Source organism: Mixophyes fleayi, chromosome 5 (genome assembly GCF_038048845.1).
Source record: "Mixophyes fleayi isolate aMixFle1 chromosome 5, aMixFle1.hap1, whole genome shotgun sequence".
Classification (NCBI taxonomy): Eukaryota; Metazoa; Chordata; class Amphibia; order Anura; family Limnodynastidae; genus Mixophyes; species Mixophyes fleayi.
The window spans coordinates 216,772,733-216,794,070 of record NC_134406.1 but is presented as its reverse complement, the minus strand read 5'-3'; positions in this window follow the sequence as shown (position 1 = coordinate 216,794,070).

The window sequence follows — 21,338 nt, the reverse complement described above, 5'->3', positions numbered from 1 at the left end:
AAATAATATTAACAATAAGCTATGTGAATATCTAAAATGTATTGACATCTTTATGGGGAAAAACCAATAATCTGCATGGCTCTGTTTGAGCGTTGGACCTCTACACTTTAGTGCCTGTTACTTAGCTTTTTTGGAGAAAGCCCTGTGGTAGGGATGTCTCCATTTTGTGTCGTCTTCTCAACCCTAACAATGACTTTCCAGCAACCTCCAGGAGTATATAAGGCCTGTTAGTACAGTGGAGTACAGTGGAGTTTGCTGGAGCACTGCGTGGCCTCCTGCTGTGTCCAGCGCTATGTTGTATCTGAACATGTTGCATATTTGTCCTTGTCTGTGACCAGGGGGTTAAATGTAGCATCCATTGGTACTATCCCATTGATAGTGTGTGTGGGCCTGATTCATTAAGGCATGCAAAATGAACATATTATGCGGTTTTTTTTAAATTTAAAAAAAGCACTAAAATCGGGCATTCTTACGTTTTTATTCAACTGAATGATGAAATGTCTCTTGTTGAGTGTGGGTCTAGGTACACTCTGCTCTGATAGATAATACACTGTATTCCAGCTATGTATTGGATGTGTCCTGCAAAGTCCCAGCAGAACGCACAGAGAAAAGAATCAGTTATTTCCACCTGTTATAAGATAGTCATTGAGGGAAAAACATTAAAAAAAGTTTTGTTTCCATTTTTTTTCCGGCTGCTGTATAGTACAGTGCTGCCTAAACTGAGCTACTGCGCGGCAGCTCTCTCGTATTTTTTTTTTACGGTGGAGGGGAAACCCCCCTTAAAAATGCTCCATGCGCCCCTGAAATCGGCACTTGCACCAGACCTGTAGCAACTAAAAAACACGTTACTTAGAGATGCCCAAAGGTTGAATGCGCAAGCTGGAGCTTGGCATGTCCTTACTGTACATTGCCTAAGTGCATAAGCCCTTTCCCCTTCCTATTTCGCCGATGAAATTGTGTCTTTTGTGATTAAAGTGAATTGCATACAGTTGCGATCTGTGGCATATAGTTGTTTCTGTGCATGTGCAGAGCAATTTCCCCCAAAATACTACATTTATTGGCATTTACGTTCCTTAATGAATCAGGCCCTGTATGTCATTATTTATTGTTCCCCAGTTTGCTCAGCTGCTATTTAAGTTCTTGAGGCATCCGAATACCAAGGGAAAATACAGTTACTACAGGCTTGAGTACGTTGAGACTGGAAACTCTGTTATCAAGCACTGGTTTGGTTGACAGACCCTTTTATATTGTCTATCCTTGAACTGCTCATGCCTCAGTCATGTTTGATTTCCTATGTTCCGTCTTTGTCCCTGCTTATGTTTTTAATTTAGCTCTTTGTGTTGACCCCTGTCTGGCTTACAACCGGTTCAGTTTTGACTCTTGCCATATGGCTGCAAACTCCGCACTTCTTACCCTGACCTGTCTGACAATTCTCTTGTTGTGATTCCTTCTCTTATTTACTATGTCTGTCTTGCTATGTACATGTATCATAATCCTTCTCTGCACAATCTCTGAAATTACCCACATGTTTTCCGTTTATGTTCATGGTCATTACATGGTCTAAGTTTTTGTCATTAAGCATCTTCTTTTTTCTTCTTCTTGTTCCTGCATTTTTTATTGCATATGTATTTTTGATATTGTAAAAATTAAAATCTTGTTGTATTCTTAAGATACAAAAAAAAAATAGTTGAGCATTTAATTTCCCCATCCACTCTTTAACATATTTGTGAATTCTAATGTGTGTACTAATAATTGTCGAGTTCTGATGACTACGGTGTCCATTTGGAAAACTGGTGTAAGGAATAATGCACTCTTATCTGTAAATGAATATGAATGTTGATAGTCAACTTGGATTTCTGGGATTTTTATTATTATTATTATTACCATTTATTTATAAAGCACCCGCATACTCTACAGTGCTTTACAATTGGGAACAAATACAGTGATAAAAAAAGATTGTGTGTTAACAGACCAACTAAGAGTGCCCTACTTGCAAGTTTACAATCTAAAGTAAAGTGGGAGTTTGATACAGAAGGTTATGTGCCACATATTGCATATTAGTCCAGCCAGATAGTAATGGGAAAAGAAAAGTGCTTAGTGGGGCTATGTGATCTAAACAGGAGTCAGAGGGTATTTTAATATGGAAGTAGAATAAATGTAAGTTTAATTGAAGTTTGTAAAGTGGTGGAAATCAGGTATAATAGTCTGTGGATGTTAAGTAGATGGCTTAGAAATTTGATAACAGATGAGTGGGAACGCTTGAAGGTTTTGGAGACATGGGGACAGTCTTGCTATACAAGAGAAGTGGGTGCAAACAGAAAAAAGTCATGTAACCAGAAAGAGAGCAGGTAATGAGTGTGGATGAGAGAGACAGATCTTGAGCATTTGGGTCAAGTAGGGAGAGTTTGAGTCAATGTAAGTTGTATGATGGTGCAAGTTTTTCAATGTCTTTGCATGTTGGTAGAAGTAGTTGATAATGGATTTGGAAAAATATAGGTATCCACTGTAGTTTCAGGCAAAGCAGCAATAAATAGTAGAACATTGCAAGGTAAATTAGTGACGGAAGCAAGATCTTGGGCAATGATAATTGTAACATGTTTTGGTGAGAGGCTTGAGAAATTATTTAAATGTATTAATATGGAATTTGAGGTTAGAAGATTGAGATGAGATATTAGAAATATGTTTGGGAGTGTTCAGAGATTTTCAATAGGAGTGATAGACATATTTGCAATATGTTTGAGGAAGTAATAAGAGGTATGAAATTGTTGTTCTACTTTGCAGGAGAGTTTCTGAAAACAGGGTGTTTCATTATTGCATCATATCTGAGATCATGTTTGATGCTGAGAGGAAAGTGATGTTGGAATCACTTGATCAAGGGCTGTTGCTAGCATTTGAGTAAGATGTGGTTGATAGATCAGGACAGGAGAATGTAGAAACTGTGAAGAGATATTGTTAAAAATTAATGGTTTATTTGAGAGTCCTGCAGTTATGAGGGAACTTGGTAGAGTTAGGGTGCAAAGAGGTTAACATGGTGGAGGAGAGCATGCAGGTAAGGTATGGTAGAAGTGGAGACCACTATGGGAAAGGGTCGCAGGCGAAGCAGTGTCTGATTGAGTGAGCCATGTCTCCTTTGCTGCAAGAAGGTTTTATTTGAGGGGAAAGGGTCACATATGAAGGTTAGTTTGCTACAAAGAGAGTGTGCATTCAATAAGGCACTGGACTGGTGTGATGTTGTTTGCCTGATGTGTAGGAAATGCAAACATTTACCCCGGAACAGAACTCCTAACCCAATCTGCAACTATTTATATCTTATATATAAAATTCATTGGTCTGTTTGTTTGCTTGTCCGGTTATGCATTTGGACATGCCTGCACCAATTGGGATGAAACCAGTATGAGTTGGTCTAGTTGAATCCTGGTCAGGTTTTAGGGTATTAGGGTCCCGGTCGGACCTTCCGTTGGAGTACGCTGAGCAGAACTTTGACCCAGGGATCCTATTCTGATCTTGCATTTGGACACCCCTGCACTGATTGGGATCAAACCAATAAGAGGGGATTCATTTGGATCCTGTCCAGGTTTTAGGCGGGTTAGGGTCCCGGTCAGACCTTCTGTTTGTGTACGCTGGGCAGAATTTTGACCCCGGAGCCTGTTCTGGGTCTTCCACTGGATGGATTTAGATGACATTTAATATAAAAACAAAAACAAAACTAGGCAGCCACCTCATGGGTGTGTTCTCAGTGCTGCTAAGCTGCTAATTATTTCAAAGGTTGCCAGTTACAACTCATTGATAATTTTATGACTAATGAGCATTTAAACCCAGGCAATATCAGCGCCACATTTAGTGTTGAGGTTGATGCACAATTGGCCGCAATTGTTTGCGAAATCACAGGCACAGATTGAGTTCACTAAAGCGAAAGTGCACTATATGCAAAGCTGCAAAGATATGTGCAGGTCTGCACCAGCAGCATATGGGCCAGGTTTATGTCAGGCACACATCACATACACTTAAGCCCATGTTTATAAGCATTTGTTTTGTTTGCAAAATACAAAAAAAACTATAATACAGGAGAAACAACTTCTGTCTTGTGTAAAAAAATTTGCATGCACACTAAAGTATATTACATGTAGTGAAAAAAAGCACCTGGCAACACCAGTGGAGCAGTGTGCTATTATTGGTGACCATCATAATCATCATCATCTGCTATTTGTACCTACCCTTGACCCCCTGCATTAACACAGCTAGGACAGGCGTATATGCGTTTGTGTCCCAGTCTGCATCTGTTCGCAAGTGCTTGAACACACACTTGGGGGTAAATGTATCCATCTCCGGTTTTGTGAACTCGCGGGAGTTCGGCGAGATGACAGCTTAAATTTAAAGCGGCGCTGCCTTGTAAAGGGAAACCAAGGCAGCGCCGCTTTAAATTTAAGCTGTCATCTCGCCGAACTCCCGCGAGTTCACAAAACCGGAGATGGATACATTTACCCCTTAGTGTACTCAGCATACATTAGCAACCCACTTTCCTGTCCTGCCCCACCACCCAGACGTAAGTGGACATAATTGCCAGAATCATGTAAATCTGCATAGACACATATGCGTATGGCCGCTGTTCTGGACACGCGCAGAGCAATTTCACGCAATATATGCTATACAACCTGGGGTAGTGTTCACCTTACTGCAGCGCCACTGTGCATAAATGCATCACAAATTATTTGCTTTGCTCACCACATGATCATGCTCAACTTTCCAACAAACCTACTCTATTATTATTGCATTTAAATGTTGGTAACAAATATAAAAAAGAGTAAATAAAATCAATATAAAAATTTAGGACCTCATTTACAGGGGCCATAATCTTAGGCATAAAACTAGAGCCAGAAAGTTGCGGCCTTACATGTGTAATTGAAGTTGCATGTAGTTTAAACTAGGCTGCATCTCCAGGTGGCATGTTGTGCTTATGTGTGCACTAACTTACTACATCTGTACACCCACGATCTACATCTCTAGGCAAAGGCATATTTACCAATTTTGCCAGTATGATCTCCGGGAGAGGCTTCGCCCTGTGGGCATGGCCATGCGGGATGCGTCGTTAGGCCCTGCCCCCTGTCAAATGTTATCAATGTCAGCCTATCACAACAAGGGGCATGGCCAGGATGAAACATTTACCCCCGACCCCACCTACTTCAGCAACAGGGAGAGCACAATGTGGGAGGTTTCCCTGCTCTCCCGGGAGTCCAGGAGAACTCCCAATATTTTGTGAGTCTCCCAGACAACTATGGGCGAAGGATGTCACAAGCGAAATTTATGTGGCAAAGCGGATTTATATGACCTGCAGTTGGACTTACTTTCAACTGTAAATCAGGCCCTTATTTTATATGCTGGTTCTTTAGCAGTGTTGCCCAAGTGTGTAGCCTATGTAATCTGTGTCGATGATGGTATCATCTGATGGGTTTTTGTTATTTGAAGTCACAATTTGACAGAGTTTATTTGCTTAATATTTTTCAATCAAACCCTGGGGTGGACAATTGTTTTAAATTAGATAATTTATTTTATTCATGTTATCACTACACCAACATATACATTTTACTACAATGAATGTACTGTTTATTTTATTTAATTCAACTTCCACATGTCAATTTAGATTTCTGTTGTGTTGCATGTGCTGTATGTGTATATAATCTTGTATATACAGTAAAAGGTAAAAGTTCATCAGCAATTGAGCAAGGGCTCACCTCTGTGATCATATGCTTTTCACAAATATTTTAACAATTAGTTAATTTATTATAGTAAACCCAAATATCTTTTATACTCCTTTTTTACCATTGTGATTAACCTATACAATTGTGAGGTTGTACACGATCATTATACAGTAAACAGTACATGAGTTGATTGTGTATTCTATGTAAATCAATTGCAACCAATTGTACATACATATTTAACGCAATTAATCTTTAATCAAATAGCATAATGATCATTTCTGCCTGTATTGCATTACACAAAATAACATCTTTATATTACATAGTATAGATGACATACTACAATACAGTCTGAGTTTTGCTGTTGCTGCCCCATTTCTCCTGAAATGTCATTCCACACTATATTTGTAAATGTATCTATCTGTCTGTCATCTATGTATCTAATCTATCATTTGATTTTCAGAAATAACCAACTACTGCACAAGCAGTACCTTTCAGCAGACACACGATGGTGCTGTTGATTAAGAACATGTTTTGTTTAATCATTCTAATAATAAGCTGGTGAATTGTGATCAATGTGTTATAACTTCTGTCATTCTTGATTGAACTTTAAAGATCCAACCATATGGAAAGTATTATAATGCTTGACTTGCTCTGAGTTACTTAAACAGCAAAGACTTTAACTATGGTATAACAATATATTTATGTACAGAAGAACATTATCACTCAGGCTATTACTGAGATGTATATTACTATATATGCTAATTTTGTACTTCTACTGATAACACAAATCACTAAGCCATAATAAGATAACTTCATTCAATGGACAGTTACTAAGGTTCCTATTAGATATGACGGAATATAACATGTGCACATTAATTACTGCTAGAGCATTCACATATACATACAGGTAGGTTGAAGATAAGAATTAACATTTACTAAAGTTTTTTTCCAACATAAGCTTCAGCATTATGAACTAAAATAATAAATCAAGATTGCAAGTTTTTTATTTCCTTTCGTGCCATATTAAGAAAACATCTGAGAGTACATTACAGGGTTGACTGAGCCTGTGTAGTGAACATTTATTTTGAGGACGGGGGATGCACAAAGATGTGTAGCATGCTTCCTTTCAAGCATGAAGTCCTTTACACTCAATGAAGAATGTGTCAGTTACAATGCAGTATTTTACACTTTATTGTTAAGTGGAAAACCTGAAAAGGTGTTGCCATAGGCCCCTTGGGGGTGCTATTGTTTTACTTCTGAAACATATAAAATATTTCATGTATAACTGTCATATTTCTGTAGGCTGCCAATTAGCTTTTTACATATTTTAAAGTTTTATATTAGACTTAAAGTTAGTGTAATTTGTAAGAATGCTCTGTTCCCCTTATACATTTTATAAGCCTTCAAAAAGTCTGTAATAATAATTTTGTCACTGTATTTTTTTATAGAAGACAAATGGTAAACCCTAAAAAAGTCTGCAAGTATATCAATCATTTGCATGTTTAATTAAATAATCAACATGCATACAACATGAATCAATACATTCTGTGGGGTCTATGCATCAAGCAAAAACTTACTTAAATGCGGAAACGGCTGTTTCCGCATCTTTTAAGTAAGTTTGCTATGTATTAACTGTCATAGAAATCTCCTCCGTTTAGGCTAACACCATGCAGCATCGCAGTCCCCATAGATTACTATGGGGACTGCGATGTTCTGCAATGCATGAAGTTTTGATAAGCTTCGCATTGCACAGACAGGTAGCGCCATCTCAGGAAGCCTTTAGAAAGATTCAGACCGAATCAAAACGCGCTGGCTGGAGGTTCACTGTGCATGTCCCTTACCCTATATAGCTATTCCCGTGAGTTGCAGGCGATTCTGAGGATATATATATATTGCATATATACCATCTTATGCTGCATTTCCTTGTATCCCCCGTTTTACATCATATTCGGTGGATCTATATTGTGGAGGACTCGGTGTACCAGAGCTGAGGCAAGTGATTGCGGGAGAAATACATGGATTCCATCTGCTGAGGTTATTTAAGGAAAACAGTGGTTCAAATACAGAGGATCGTTGATCGGCGAAAGAACGGAAGACGTGACCACTCCCCCTATCTTCTTTCCTTGTCCGACGATTGGATTCACAATAGAGGACGTCATCCTAATCACAGCTCGTGGAGGAGTTCACGGCACAAACGGAGTGACCGTAGGAGAGTTATACACGCTGATGTACTACCTATTTCTGGTGAGTACATCTCCCTAAGGGGGGTCTTTTTTAGTGTGGATCCGGATGGAATGTATTATCATAAAAAAGAGTTATATATTTTGGAATAAACGGCTTTCAAGAGCTGTCACTATTTAAGACTATTATAGACTATTATATCTATCTGTTGTAACCGTGAACATTTTGTGTGTTACGATATTAGGCGCCGTCAGTTGTGGCACTATACTATATACATTGTATCCATTTTTACTCCTTTGTGGATAGGAGTAGCCACATACGGGCTGCCATATATCTTTATCAGCGCTGTTGTTTCTATCTATTCTGACTACACATTATATAAATGATTGATGAAAGTCTAGAGGTGAACACATCACAAACATCCAGCTCCTGTTTATTCATTGGCCTAACCACAAATCTTATATAACATTGCAAAGGCGCCCACACCAGTTCAATGTCATTTGTGTCAAGTGAACTTTGGAAACAAATACAAATATACTGTAACTTTACTTTTGTTATAGGTAGCAATATAATAACATTCACTTGGGTGATGTGTGCTGCCTATTGATGCCATTGTCCATGATAAACCCAGTTGATGCTGAGTGTTTGCGGTGTTGTGCTGAAAAAATGGTGGTCAGATGGGCAGTAGTCCATCAAATATGACATTAATTGACCTTTTCCCAATATAGGAATGGTGGCTTAGTGGTTAGCACTTCTGCCTGACAGAACTGTGGTCATGAGTTCGATTCCCAAACATGGCCTTATCTCTGTGGAGCTTGTATGTTCTCCCTGAGTTTGCTTGGGTCTCCTCCAGATGCTCCGGTTTCCTCCCACACTCCAAACACATACTAGCTGCTATTAAATTGACCTTAGTCTCTCTTGGTCTGTGTGTGTGTGTGTGTGTGTGTGTGTGTGTGTATGATAAGGAATTTAGACTGTATGCTACAATGGGGCAGGTACTGATGTGAGCGAATTCTCTATAGAGCGCTGTGGAATTGTTGGCGCTATATAAATAGCTGATGATGATGAATATAGGTTTTTTTTCATGATGCCTGAAGTACAGTATTAAAGAATGATGCAATCTATTAACTTACTATAACACAGTTCAGTATAGTGTGAGTTTTGTGTACTACAGCTGTGATAAAGTATAATTAAAATAGTAACAGTAAACTGTAGTAAAAACATATGCGGTTTCGTACATTACGTTCACAAATTAGTTGGTGATAACCCACAAATATGCACTTTCAGGCTTCCATTTCATAGCTCTTCAAAATTAAGGGATTACATAAGAACATATGACATTACATATTGATTTATGGATTTTTTCATGTCAATATTCACATGGCAACAAAACTAATTATTCCAAATTGATCTAATGGGACAGGAAGGCCGCCTGTTTTAATGTATGCTTATTTGATTGACATTTGTTTGTATTAGAATGTATGCAATACAGCACATTGGAAAATATGGACACTTAATAAATACAAGATGATAATAATAATTACAACAACAAGAAATAAATAATAGATATGAGTATCTATGACTGTATGGTTCTTCTATGGTTTTGTAAATGTGCTGCTATAGCTCAAAGGGGAAATAGAGAACAGTACTGCAATATGCTCTGGGTGTAATGGATCATTTTAATAATAGGTCTTCATTAACAAATGTCAAGCAAATTGTTCTTGACTAACATAACATACCATAAATTCTTTATGTTTCAAGTTGCATGACTTTTATTACAACCGCAGGCCTTGGCATTAATCAGAGAGAGGATGTGACCTGTTAGGCTGTTCAGAAGAAGAAGATGTTATGGGTCGCATGCTATGATAGTTTTATAGACCTCTCAAACTCATCTGACATCCGACTCTGACACAAGTATGTCATATTCCATGCAGAGTGTACCTTGCAGAGTGTAACATGCAGATTGTATCTGACTCTGTTTTAGAAGAACCTGGATCCTTTAAATATAAAGCATTTTTAACAATATTAATTTTTTAAAAAATAACCCATTTAACACTACCCATATTTCTCCTATATTACTTCTTCTATAAAATGTATAAACAAATATATATCTCAAAATCTGCATATATGACACATGTGTGTATAATTCCAGGTTTGGCTCCAGTGGAACCGTAGATAACTTTACTCAGTTATTATGTCTATCGGTAATAGAGATTGATAATTTTATTAATCCAAAACATACTGAATTAATGCAGAAATTAGATATTTATACTAAATAGTTTGACTTTAAGATTAATGAGAAATCCAGCATTTTAGTGTCTGTGTCTAAATCTAACTCTAACTGCAACTATCAATAACTGAGCTCCATAGAAAACGGCCATAGTACCTCCCTTACTTCAAGCTACATTGAAAAATGACACCCGCCTCCTTATAGCAATACCCCTATCTAAAGTAATGCTATTGCTTTCAATCAGACATGGGTTCCTGAACTACAGTACATGTACATTGCTTTTAACTTACATGATAGTTTGAAATCTGTATGTAATGGTCCTAATTTACTCACACAGAGACCCTGCACAATCCTCCTAACAGTGTAGGTTTAAAAATCATGACAAAGTGTGGTCACGTAAATCGGGGCCATATGAAGACAGGCTACTAGTAGTCAAATTTTTTTTTTTGCATATTTAGAGGGAAATTCCGGTTCTTATTTCTACCCCAGAGCCCTTGCACTATGATTCGTTTTAGTATTTTTAGACTTTGCAAGTTGAATGCTTTTGCTCTTTTAATGACTCCTTAGTAAACAATATAATTTTCTGATTGTAGAGTACTTTGTAGCCACCATTTAATAAAATTCCTAAATACATTTACAGGAGAAACTTGAGACCAAAATGAGGCAGGCTTTGAATGCATTTTTCTGACATACAGCTAACCAGTAGTTCAATCAGTTCCTTTATTGTACAAATAAGTATGTTTCCAGAATACAATTTACTTTTAAGTGGTCTTGAAAAGTGAATATTTGTGATGCCATCATAAAATAAAGGGAAAAGTCACAATTGGACCCATCCCCAATTCATTAACACAATGTTCTCCAGGACAAACCATGTTACAATGCAAGTGTGCAAATTACTTTATTATTTCACAAATAAGTTAAATATTGGCTGTTTTTTTCATCTAGCACACAAATACTTGATAGCTTTATTTTTATACTGAAATTTAAAGTTGATCTAGAACATGGCCTAACTCAACTATAAATCTATCCCCACATTTTAAATTTACCACCTTCTCCAATGCACCATGGTATTGCCCATGTTCAAAGTTACTCCTTTGTTATGCTTTGTTCTGCATAATGACTCAGGCCCAATATCTTCATCTGCCCAAACTGTAACCAGATCCGACCACCACCCTAATCTGACCATCCATGTACACACTCTAACAGAGCTGCTACAAATTTCAAGTAGACCATATCCATTTAATGGTCTGAGAATTGGGATAGTCATGGAGGAATATTTACTAAACTGCAGGTTTGAAAAAGTGGAGATGTTGCCTATAGCAACCAATTGGATTCTAGTTACCATTTATTTAGTACATTCTACGAAATGACAGCTAGAATCTGATTGGTTGCTATAGACACCATCTCAAACCCATAGTTTAGTAAATATACCACCTGGTATATTTGATGGTGGATAAATTCACATATGAGTGTAAGACAAGAGAGGGAAAATGAATCATCACATGAATAGATGGCAGAGAGAATACAGAAAAGATAAATAATTGAATAAAAGTGTAATAGGTCACAGTTGTAAAAATATGTTGTTTTGCAATATCCTTGGTGCTCACGGTTCAGTTTTCACCTGTGAAAACGGTACATTTAGTAGTATTTCTATCTGTTCACTCTGCTGTAGATTTGAGTTTGAGAGAATGTATTTGGTGTCAAACATTTTGTTTGTATCAGCCAAGTATAAAGAACCATGTTGTACAAAAAATAAAGAACTTAAGATACAATGAAGACAGTCCTCAGGGATGTTTGTGGCAGCATCTGAACAAGTAGAGAAGGCTTTTTTTTTTAACATTTAAAGAAAATAACTGGTTTCACTGCTATCTTAGTTTGTATGCATTGATTTATTAAAGGCGTAAATTATTGGTAACTTGTAAGTTGGGAAACTTTTATCCAACTTAACCAAAGACAAAAAAACTTTTAAACAAAGTCACAATGTTAACAATAATTAGCTTACATTTAGTATGAAAATCAAGAATTTCCCAGATCTTTAGATTGTTTAATGAGATCCTTTGCAAGGTGAGCTCAAATATTTTAGATGTAATAAAAATAATGTTATCTTCAATGGTATTTTCCTATTCCTTTTCTGTTGCATCAAGATGGTCACAAGGTGATTTGTGTTTAACTTTGTATGTTCCAACTCACCAAGGCTGCATATGGTGAGAATATTCAGGAACTCTGAAAAACAAATTTCTTCATATTTTAATTAGCTGGTTGGAGCACTGTACTCGCTGGTTATAGATGGCAGAACTTCACTTTGAATAAGCTGTTTGATACAAGGACAGTTATTAATTTCAGGGAAGGAGAGCCTACAAAATAAGTATATAAGTGGATTGTTAAATTCCTGAGACACCAGTGTAAAAATAAGAGAAGAAGTAACTGCTATACGGATGTAATAGATTTGCTCAATTATCATTGGTATATTAACTGCATAAGGTGTTTATCTATATTGATCTGCATTGATATATGAATTATTATGTTTTATGAATTTATTTTTCAGAAAGAGTGAAATATTTTTAAATTACTATATTTCTTTTTACATGTATCATTGTATTTAAGATAGATTATAAAATGATATACATTTATTTAAGTGCAGATCTGTTCATTGGTTCTAGGTGCTGTGTTCATATTTATGTGCCCTTATGGGGTATTTTCCTGTGGCATTACCCTGATGTATTGGTAATGCAGGTAGTATTTACCTGTTTGCAGTTTATCTGCACAAGAACTCGCCACTGTCATCACTAGGCAACTACAAAAGCATCATCAGTCTTATTTAAGCTGAGGTATTGCATGACTGTACTTTTATCATCTAGATCTCTGCTAATGATGTCCTATATCCTGTAGTGAACATTTGATTGAATAATTAATTTGAGAATATTGATTTATTCTAGGTATAAAATCATGGATATTTTATAATTGATGTACATGTACTTTTTAATGTTTTTTTAGGGTGTCAGTGTAAAATAAGGATCTACTTTGTTTTTTATATATTTTAATTAAGCTTTAATAATAATTTGTAGAACAATGCTTTCATTTGTTTTTTCTATTTCTATATACTTACACAGGGATCAACGCCCTGTTTAATTGAAAGCAACAGCTTGCATAGGCACTATTTTGAAATTATATTACCATCAATTAGCGCCTGATTTTCTTTTTCTATTTGTTTTTAGTGGGGAAAAAATTACCCACTTTATTCATAAGAAAGGGGGCACATTTAATCAAATGTGGGAACCATGGTTTATTTTTTATTTGTGAACTCCAAACACTACCTAATTATAAATCTGTGGATCTTTTCTTTAAAATTAAAAAAAGTATCTCTAATGGACCTGGTCAGGGCTTCCATACAAAGCACAAAGATTAAGGGGGAGAGGGGGCATCCTTGTCTGGTGCTGTTTCCTATCAAGACTGGCTCCAAGAGGGTCCTGTTAATTTTTATATGAGCTGTAGTGGTGTGGTAGAGATAACATGCAACACAGGAATGACCAGTCAATTTGGTCAAAGGCCTTTTTGGCATCCGTGGAAAACAATATGGAGCGGGTATTAGAGCTCATTGCCGAGTAGACCAGATCTTTAACCTTAGTTGTGTTATCCCTTGCCTCAATGCCTGGGATAATTCCGACTTGGTCAGTGTGAATTATTCCCGGTAGGATGAGTTTCAGTCGTTTGGCTATAAGTTTTGCTTATAGTTTAAAGTCCACATCAAGTAGGGATATCGGCCAGTAGCTCGGGCACCGAGACGGATCCTTGCCATCTTTAGGTATTACTGCGATGTGTCCTCTGAGACACCATTGCAGGCTGACACCATCAAGGGTAATAGCTTATGTTTAAATCCTGATATTTCAGGAGTGCAGTTGGGGAGGGTGGAGTATAAATTAGCGCTTTTTGCAGATGATCTTGTAGCCATGGTCACCTATCCAATGATTTCAATTCCCAATCTGGTTAAAGAATTCCAGTGTTTCAGTTGGTCATCTCTAAAGACCTGGCACAACTGTTTGAACTTAATTTTGGCCTTCTCATAGCTATGTTGCGTACAGCTCTAAGAGAGTGGTGGAACAAGACCTTTTCCTGGATAGGACGAATCAATATAATCAAAATGAATATCCTCCCACATATCTTGTACCTCCTTCAGACACTCCCAATTCACATGCCAGATAAATGGTTCCATGACCTACAGAAAATGTTGACTTTCATGTGGGGGGGAGGAGACCCCCCGTTTCAAGCATGAAGTCTTGTATCGACGTAGACACTTAGGGGGACTCCAACTCCCACACTTCCCTTCATACCATAATTCTGTGATGTTGGGGAGGATCTTGGTGTGGTCAAGCACTACCAGTGAGAAGCAATGGATTAATATTGAGGGATCATACCTACCTTCCCCGCCTCGGTACACCCCGTGGCTAAGCAATTTACCCCACACTAGACATCCCACCATTGGCCCTACCATCTTAAAATTGTCCATTCTTCATACTCTTTACCATCTCTACTCTATTAACTCGTCAGTGACCCCCATATTTGAAAATCCACTTTTCCCTCGGCCTTTCAAATCGGCCCTTTCAAGACATGGGTTCATGCTGGGATCACACGTGTCTGCCAGCTGATAAAATCAACAGGTGTGTCCTCTTTTGGTGAGATCCAGGCTAAATGGGAGTTACCGGGCTCGGAAATATGGAGATGCCTCCAAATTAAGCACTTTTTGACCTCAAGATCTCCTTGCAGTGATAAAGCTAGAGATCCCACAGTATTTGAATCAATGTGGCTACCAGTTGTCCTCCCCACCTGCTCTCCAACATTTACAAACTCCTTATATAATATCTTTTTAGTTCCCCACCCAAGTTTACTACAGCATGGGAACGAGATCTGGGAGATCAGGTTCATGGCCAGCAATTTTTGAGATAACTCATGCTTGTTCTGCCAGTGTCTCTGTGGTTGAAACCCACTGCAAAGTGCTATAAAGATGATATAGGTGCCCAACCCAATTAGCAAAATTCTATCCAGAAGTTCTAGATTACCGTTGGAGATGTCAAAATGCCCCATGTCTGGTGGGATTGTTTAGCACTTCAACCTTTGTAATCCCTAGTCATAGAAGTCTCTGCTGAAATATTAAGAGATGTAGTCCCTGATAACCCTGCCCTCTGGCTCCTTAACTAGATCAACGTCCAAATTTCTAGCTTAAAAAAATCCATTTTAAAATATCTTGTCTCGGCTGCGAAAGCAGTGATACCAACCCATTGGAGATCACCCACTCCCCCAACCATCCAGGAGTGGTTCCAGAGACTGGACGAGCTTTTCCTCTCAACAACCGTAAAGTTTACAGAATATTACTCCATTTGGTGCTTCTGGCTCGAATTCCAGGACTCTAGAAAGTTTACTCACCTGGACACCTTAGCTCCCTCATCCTCCCTCCTCACTGTGATATGAGTAGATCTTAATCGCTCTCGGTGCCAAGAAGCAATCCCCCTCCCTGTACCTCCCTCACCCTCTTTTCTTCTTTTCTCTACAGGCGCCCAGGTGACACCGCCCTTCTCTCTTTCTTTTTCTCTTTCTTTGGTCCTTCTTTACTTATTGTAATATTTATCTGATTTTGTTATCATGATAAAATGTACCCACTTTGTGGTTTTGTTCACCGTTATATGCTTCAGTATGCCATTGTTGATACTGCCTTATAAACTCAATAAAAATACACTACAGATTACCTAAAATTAAAAGTGTCTACAACACTGATACTCCTTTAGCTTCAATAATCTATCCTTTTAGATCATGTGCCAGCTCCAATCATATCCACGTATCCCCCAAGTCTTCTCACCCCATTCCTTTACTTTCTCTCCCCTTTTTCCTAAGTTCCCCTATCTACCCAAGTTCCCTTTTTATAATTTTACAAATCATAAATCAAGAAAGCATAAAAGTAACATATACTTTTTTACACTTTTTAAAAATGGTCTTTATTTTGTATATTATTTACAAATTTACATGCATGAAAATGCTCTTGTTTGCACTGTCTTGAAATAAAAAACATTGTGTAAAAAATAAGCAACGTCTGTTATATATAAACTCCTTATAGTGAAAGCTAAGGGTCCTAAAAGATTGACTTTCCACCTTATTAAATTACATTATACAATATAATGCCCGTAAATTAGTAAGTTTTTAATGGCATATAAAGACGGTAAGTATCCTCTATTGCTAGGGGTCTAATAAATTTCCACTGGTATATCTTAACAAATCATCTGGTTCTTCTCTTACTTTCTATTATCTCAGAAGACCAGACAAGCTTCATTAAGGATTGTTCAAATATAAGAATCATTTGAATTTTTATAGAAATAAAGACACCAAGCATGTTTAATTTCTAATGTTAAATTCATACAATACAACAACGGACTAAATGTTAATATTTCATTACCCTATAGCTTTCTAATGAGCATTTCACACAAGTTATCAAAATGGAAGAATTCTCACATTTACATCTGCATTCTCACAATATTTAATATAGACTGTGGGGACATCCTTACTGACTTTGGAAAAGCTTAAAAAAGATAATAAAAAACAAAACAACAAAATAAGTTTTGCTAAATATATTGAGTCCCCTCCAATCTAGGTGGAATAAATCTACACAATATGAAACATTCAATCTTCAATTAAACACATTGCAGTCTGAATTCAGGACTATTTTCTATATTAAGCCATTCTAGGAATTTTGGTTATTTGTTCATAGCTCTATTTTGTTTGCATTCTTGGCCTCCTCCGATTTTTTAATCTAATCTATATTCTAATATATAATGACTCCATTAGAGGAGCAGATTAATACATTAGGTTTATCATTCACAGTCAGTAACAATTCTGATGAAGGGAATGTTGTACTAAGGCCTAAATGTTACCTGTTATTGCCAAACTGTCTGATAAAAAGAGGACATGACCAAACTGATAGTATGCATGTAACGGTCAGTGAAGGCAAAGCACACATCATACATATGAGGATAACATATAAACAAGCTGTTTTAGATATTTGTAGTTTTGCCTCCACATTTGATCTGCCTCCTTTTAAGCTTTTCTAATACGTCTATGTTAATTAGGATAATTTGCTGTTCAATAAATCCTATATTTTAAACTGGAATATAATTCATAATATATTGTACATTATAAGGTTTTTAGAAGTCGCAAAATAGTTCTGTTACCAAATATTAAGATCATGGAACTCCAAGTTACTTTTAATGTGCTTATAAACTAAAGGGTACAGAACTTATTATTCCTTACCTTCTAACATGTTACACAGGGGTGGTGCAGATTAATGGTTTTGCACATGCACCATTTCTTACCCTGGGTTTTCTCGAGTTAGCTTAGTCCTTTCATCCCTTGTCTCAGGCTGTGTCAGATTTAAGTGTAAATGGGCATGACACATGGTAGTTTAATAACCAGTTTTAATGCTTAATTAATTTAATAGGGCTTTCACCCTTCTTTATTCACTTCTCAAGCACATTACTTGGTTACATGGAACATGTCTCCTTGGAGTCTATATCTCTGTCTCTCAATTTGCACTGCCTCTTCTTTATCAAATAGCACGTCTTGCTCTCTGTCTCTGTCCATATGTGCAGGGGACATAGGAGTTTTCACGATACTAGAGTATCATGGCAGTGTTGGTCTTGGAGAACTATCAGACTCAGCATGCCCTCCATTACTCTCACTCTCCACATGGTGCTCACTGAAGAAGGGATTCTCCCTCTTGGATCTCAACTTAGCTTGTCCTCTCGTGGTAGTCACTTTTGTGAATACAATAATGCCGACAATAGATAGAGCGACCCGCTGCCTGCATAATGTATACAAGCAGCAGGTCCGCCCATTGCTGGCTTAAAACCATCAATCTCATGCTGGCCATTGTAAGTGGTGAGATTCCCACTTGCTGTGCTTTCTCCAGACGCAATTTATAGCTGTCAGATATCAGAAGTGTAGGACATACTGTTGATCTGAATTATGGTAAGTCTGTATTTCCTCAATGTCTCCCTTATAGTAATCAGATTTTTTTAAGTCACTCTAACTATTGTCGGCATTATTGTATTTGCAAAAACGTACCCCACCCTGTCTTCTAGCTTTACATACTAAATATGTGTCAGTGATCAAAGGTAGTGAAGTGGGTGAATCAAATGAAAAATCTGCAGCCCCCACACCCCATTTGTGGCAATCTCAATTAGGCTCTTCACTGAGGTTCATTTCCACTAAATAGTGACCAGTCAAAAGAGTGCTACACTAGATTTGTAATTTTAAACTTAAAATAGTAAATAAATATACACATTTTTGTACTGGGCATATGCACCAAAAATGCATATGCATACCTCCATGTATAGATTTTTACATACCATTTACTTGCCTCTCCAAACTCCTGGAAAGAAAAAATGGGGGAGTAAAAGGGTGTTCAATTTTCGGCTGAGTACAGTGAGGACATGTTTGCACAAATACAACTCAATTAGACGTGGATGCATATTCAAACAAGGAGACTATATCTTGTGCGGGTACTTAATGGCTGGTACAAACATACATAATGATGTTGATGGCTGTCAGCAGCACTATCTAGCTGCTTCTGATTGGCTAATTGTGTATTGACCCATTCAGATGATAGTACTCAATTTATTACCATTGCGGTTGTCTATATCCATACTTAAATAACATTTATATTTGGTCTGCTGCGAAAAATAAAATTGCCATTGAATTTTTAAAGTTGAAAGCAAAATATGCTTCTATTTAGTTTAACCTAATTTAGTTTCATTTGCATTTGTATTTGTGTTTAAATGTAATTGCATTTTATATGGAAATGCAACTTTTATTATACCTGTGAAGACACTCCTCTCTCTTTTGTATATGAGTGTACAAATAGTGTAATGCGACTTTAGCATTTATTGTTAAGCCACATCTCTATGCTATCTGTACGCTTTCTCTACACTATGCCTATGCTATCATAGCGCACAATCATAAATTCGTGCTATGCCTGACATATGCCTGGTGCAAATGCTGCTGGTTTTGCGTCGGGTGTCTGACTGTACATATGCATCTAAATATGCTTTTTTACATGCAACGTTATTTCTGCTAATCTTAAAGGAGCAAATGTGTCCAATTCTAAGCGAAACCCTACACTGTTTATAATGTTGTAGTTAATAAAAAGACCCTTCATCTTAAATAGCATTATTCATTGCTAATGTTTTTCCATGGTGCATGCAAAACTGTCACTGAAGACAAAGCACACCTAAATAAGAATATCGCCAAGGCAGATATATAGTTAAAGAATTAATATGCAAAATCAGTTTATAGTCAAAGAGTTTTGACATGGGGGTTATTTAATAAAGAGGTGTAATGTGCACAAATGGACTATAGCCCATAGCAACCAGAAAATGCAAGCACACATGTGATTGTTTGCAACCTGGTACAACACATTTATGCCCAGAGCACTGTGTTATTTAAAAAGCCCATCTGAGTTTTATTTCAGTGTCAGTGTATGGGAAAAATAAAATTTAACTATATGTCTACAATTTTATTTTTGGACATTTTTCAGTCCATCTGTATACTTAAGATAGATTAAATGTCCCTAAGTCTTTTTTCCAGACGAATATTTTCCTACTAGTCCTAAAATGTCACACGCACCGATGTTCATTCTTTGCAAGAGGAATATTCCATTTCAGATGTTGACATTCTTGAGGATTTACCACTAGAAGCCTTAAAGTCATTCAGTATTCAGTTCTACCTCTCTTTAAGCACCTTGTCACAGTGAGTTATTTCAGTGTGTGCTACTTATGGCATCAGTGGGAAATTTTTCTAGTACCTGCTTATTAATCTCCTCCTTCTCTAAGCTCGGGATACAGAAAGAATACAGGCTGCCAGAGAGTCAATCTGGATGTAATGTGCTCCCTTGATAAATGGCTCTTATCCTTTTTTCAGACTGCCAGAGTACTTTTGTTCTTTATTTTTTGTTAATGCTTATGATAAAAAATTAAATTACTGTTCATCTTTTCAATAAGTTTTCCACCGAGATTCCCTAGCTCAAGAACAAACATTTAAAAAGGCTGCAGAAAAGGTTTAGCTTTATACACAGCACTGCTATATTATTCATTGCAATGTATTTTTAATGGCGTAAAAAAAAAAGAGTAAAATATAGTTTAATTTCCATGACCAGGCTGCCTGAGATTTACAGAGCGATAACTTTACCCATCCTTCTGAGAGATACACAATGAAAAGATACAGCTTGCTACCCTTTACTAAGCCAGAGATGCTCATAAGACATTCATGCATGCTTGGAGGATATTGTCAAGAGCTTTTTTTCGGGTGCAGAGGATCTTCTAACCTTTGACCTACAAACATTAATTTGGTCTTGCGTATGAGGAAGAAATAGGTCAGCAAAACAATACCTGCTCGAAATGAAATTGCAAAAACACGGCCTGTAATAAGTAATATCAATATAGTTTTAAAGGTTGCGTAATTAAAAACTTGAAAATTGCAATTTAATATAAACTATAAATTAAATGCTTTCAAATAGATAACATTAAAATGTGTGATAGTAGAGGAATGTGGTAAACATAGAACCAGCTGCAGTTTGTATTCCCTTATACTCATATTAGCAATATGAGTCTGGCTATGGATAATCTATAAGGATTATGTCAGACAATGGGAAATAATTATGTTATCTCAATAGGACTCCTATTACACAGTTGCATTGGATAAATCACCAGAATGTAAGATTTTGGACTTAAGTAAACAATGACAAGTAGTTCAGCAGGGGCTATCATATGTAACACTGTAAGCCCCTGAACTGCATAAGTAGCCATACTATATACATTGACAATTAGCTCACTTATTTCAGAGGACATATCTTGTTTTTAAAATAATTTGCCTTTTTTTGGAAGGGGTGACATCTGCATTAGGAAGGTATTCCTGTCACAGAGCTAGCTGCCTTGGGCTAGAGTTAAGTATGTAATACGAGAGTGGTGTCACTGCATGTATAAACACCTATGGAAGATATCTTTGCCAACCTTTGACATCATTAGTCATAAAAAATAATAAAATCTTTCACTATGGTGGCCATGTTGGGACATATCTCATTTATATATGTATTCAATACAATAGCAACTGTATTGTGTTTCTTTCTTTCCAGTCTTCCTCCATCAATATTTTTATCCAAATCCAGACAACATTTTCAAGGCATTTATAGCCTTTGT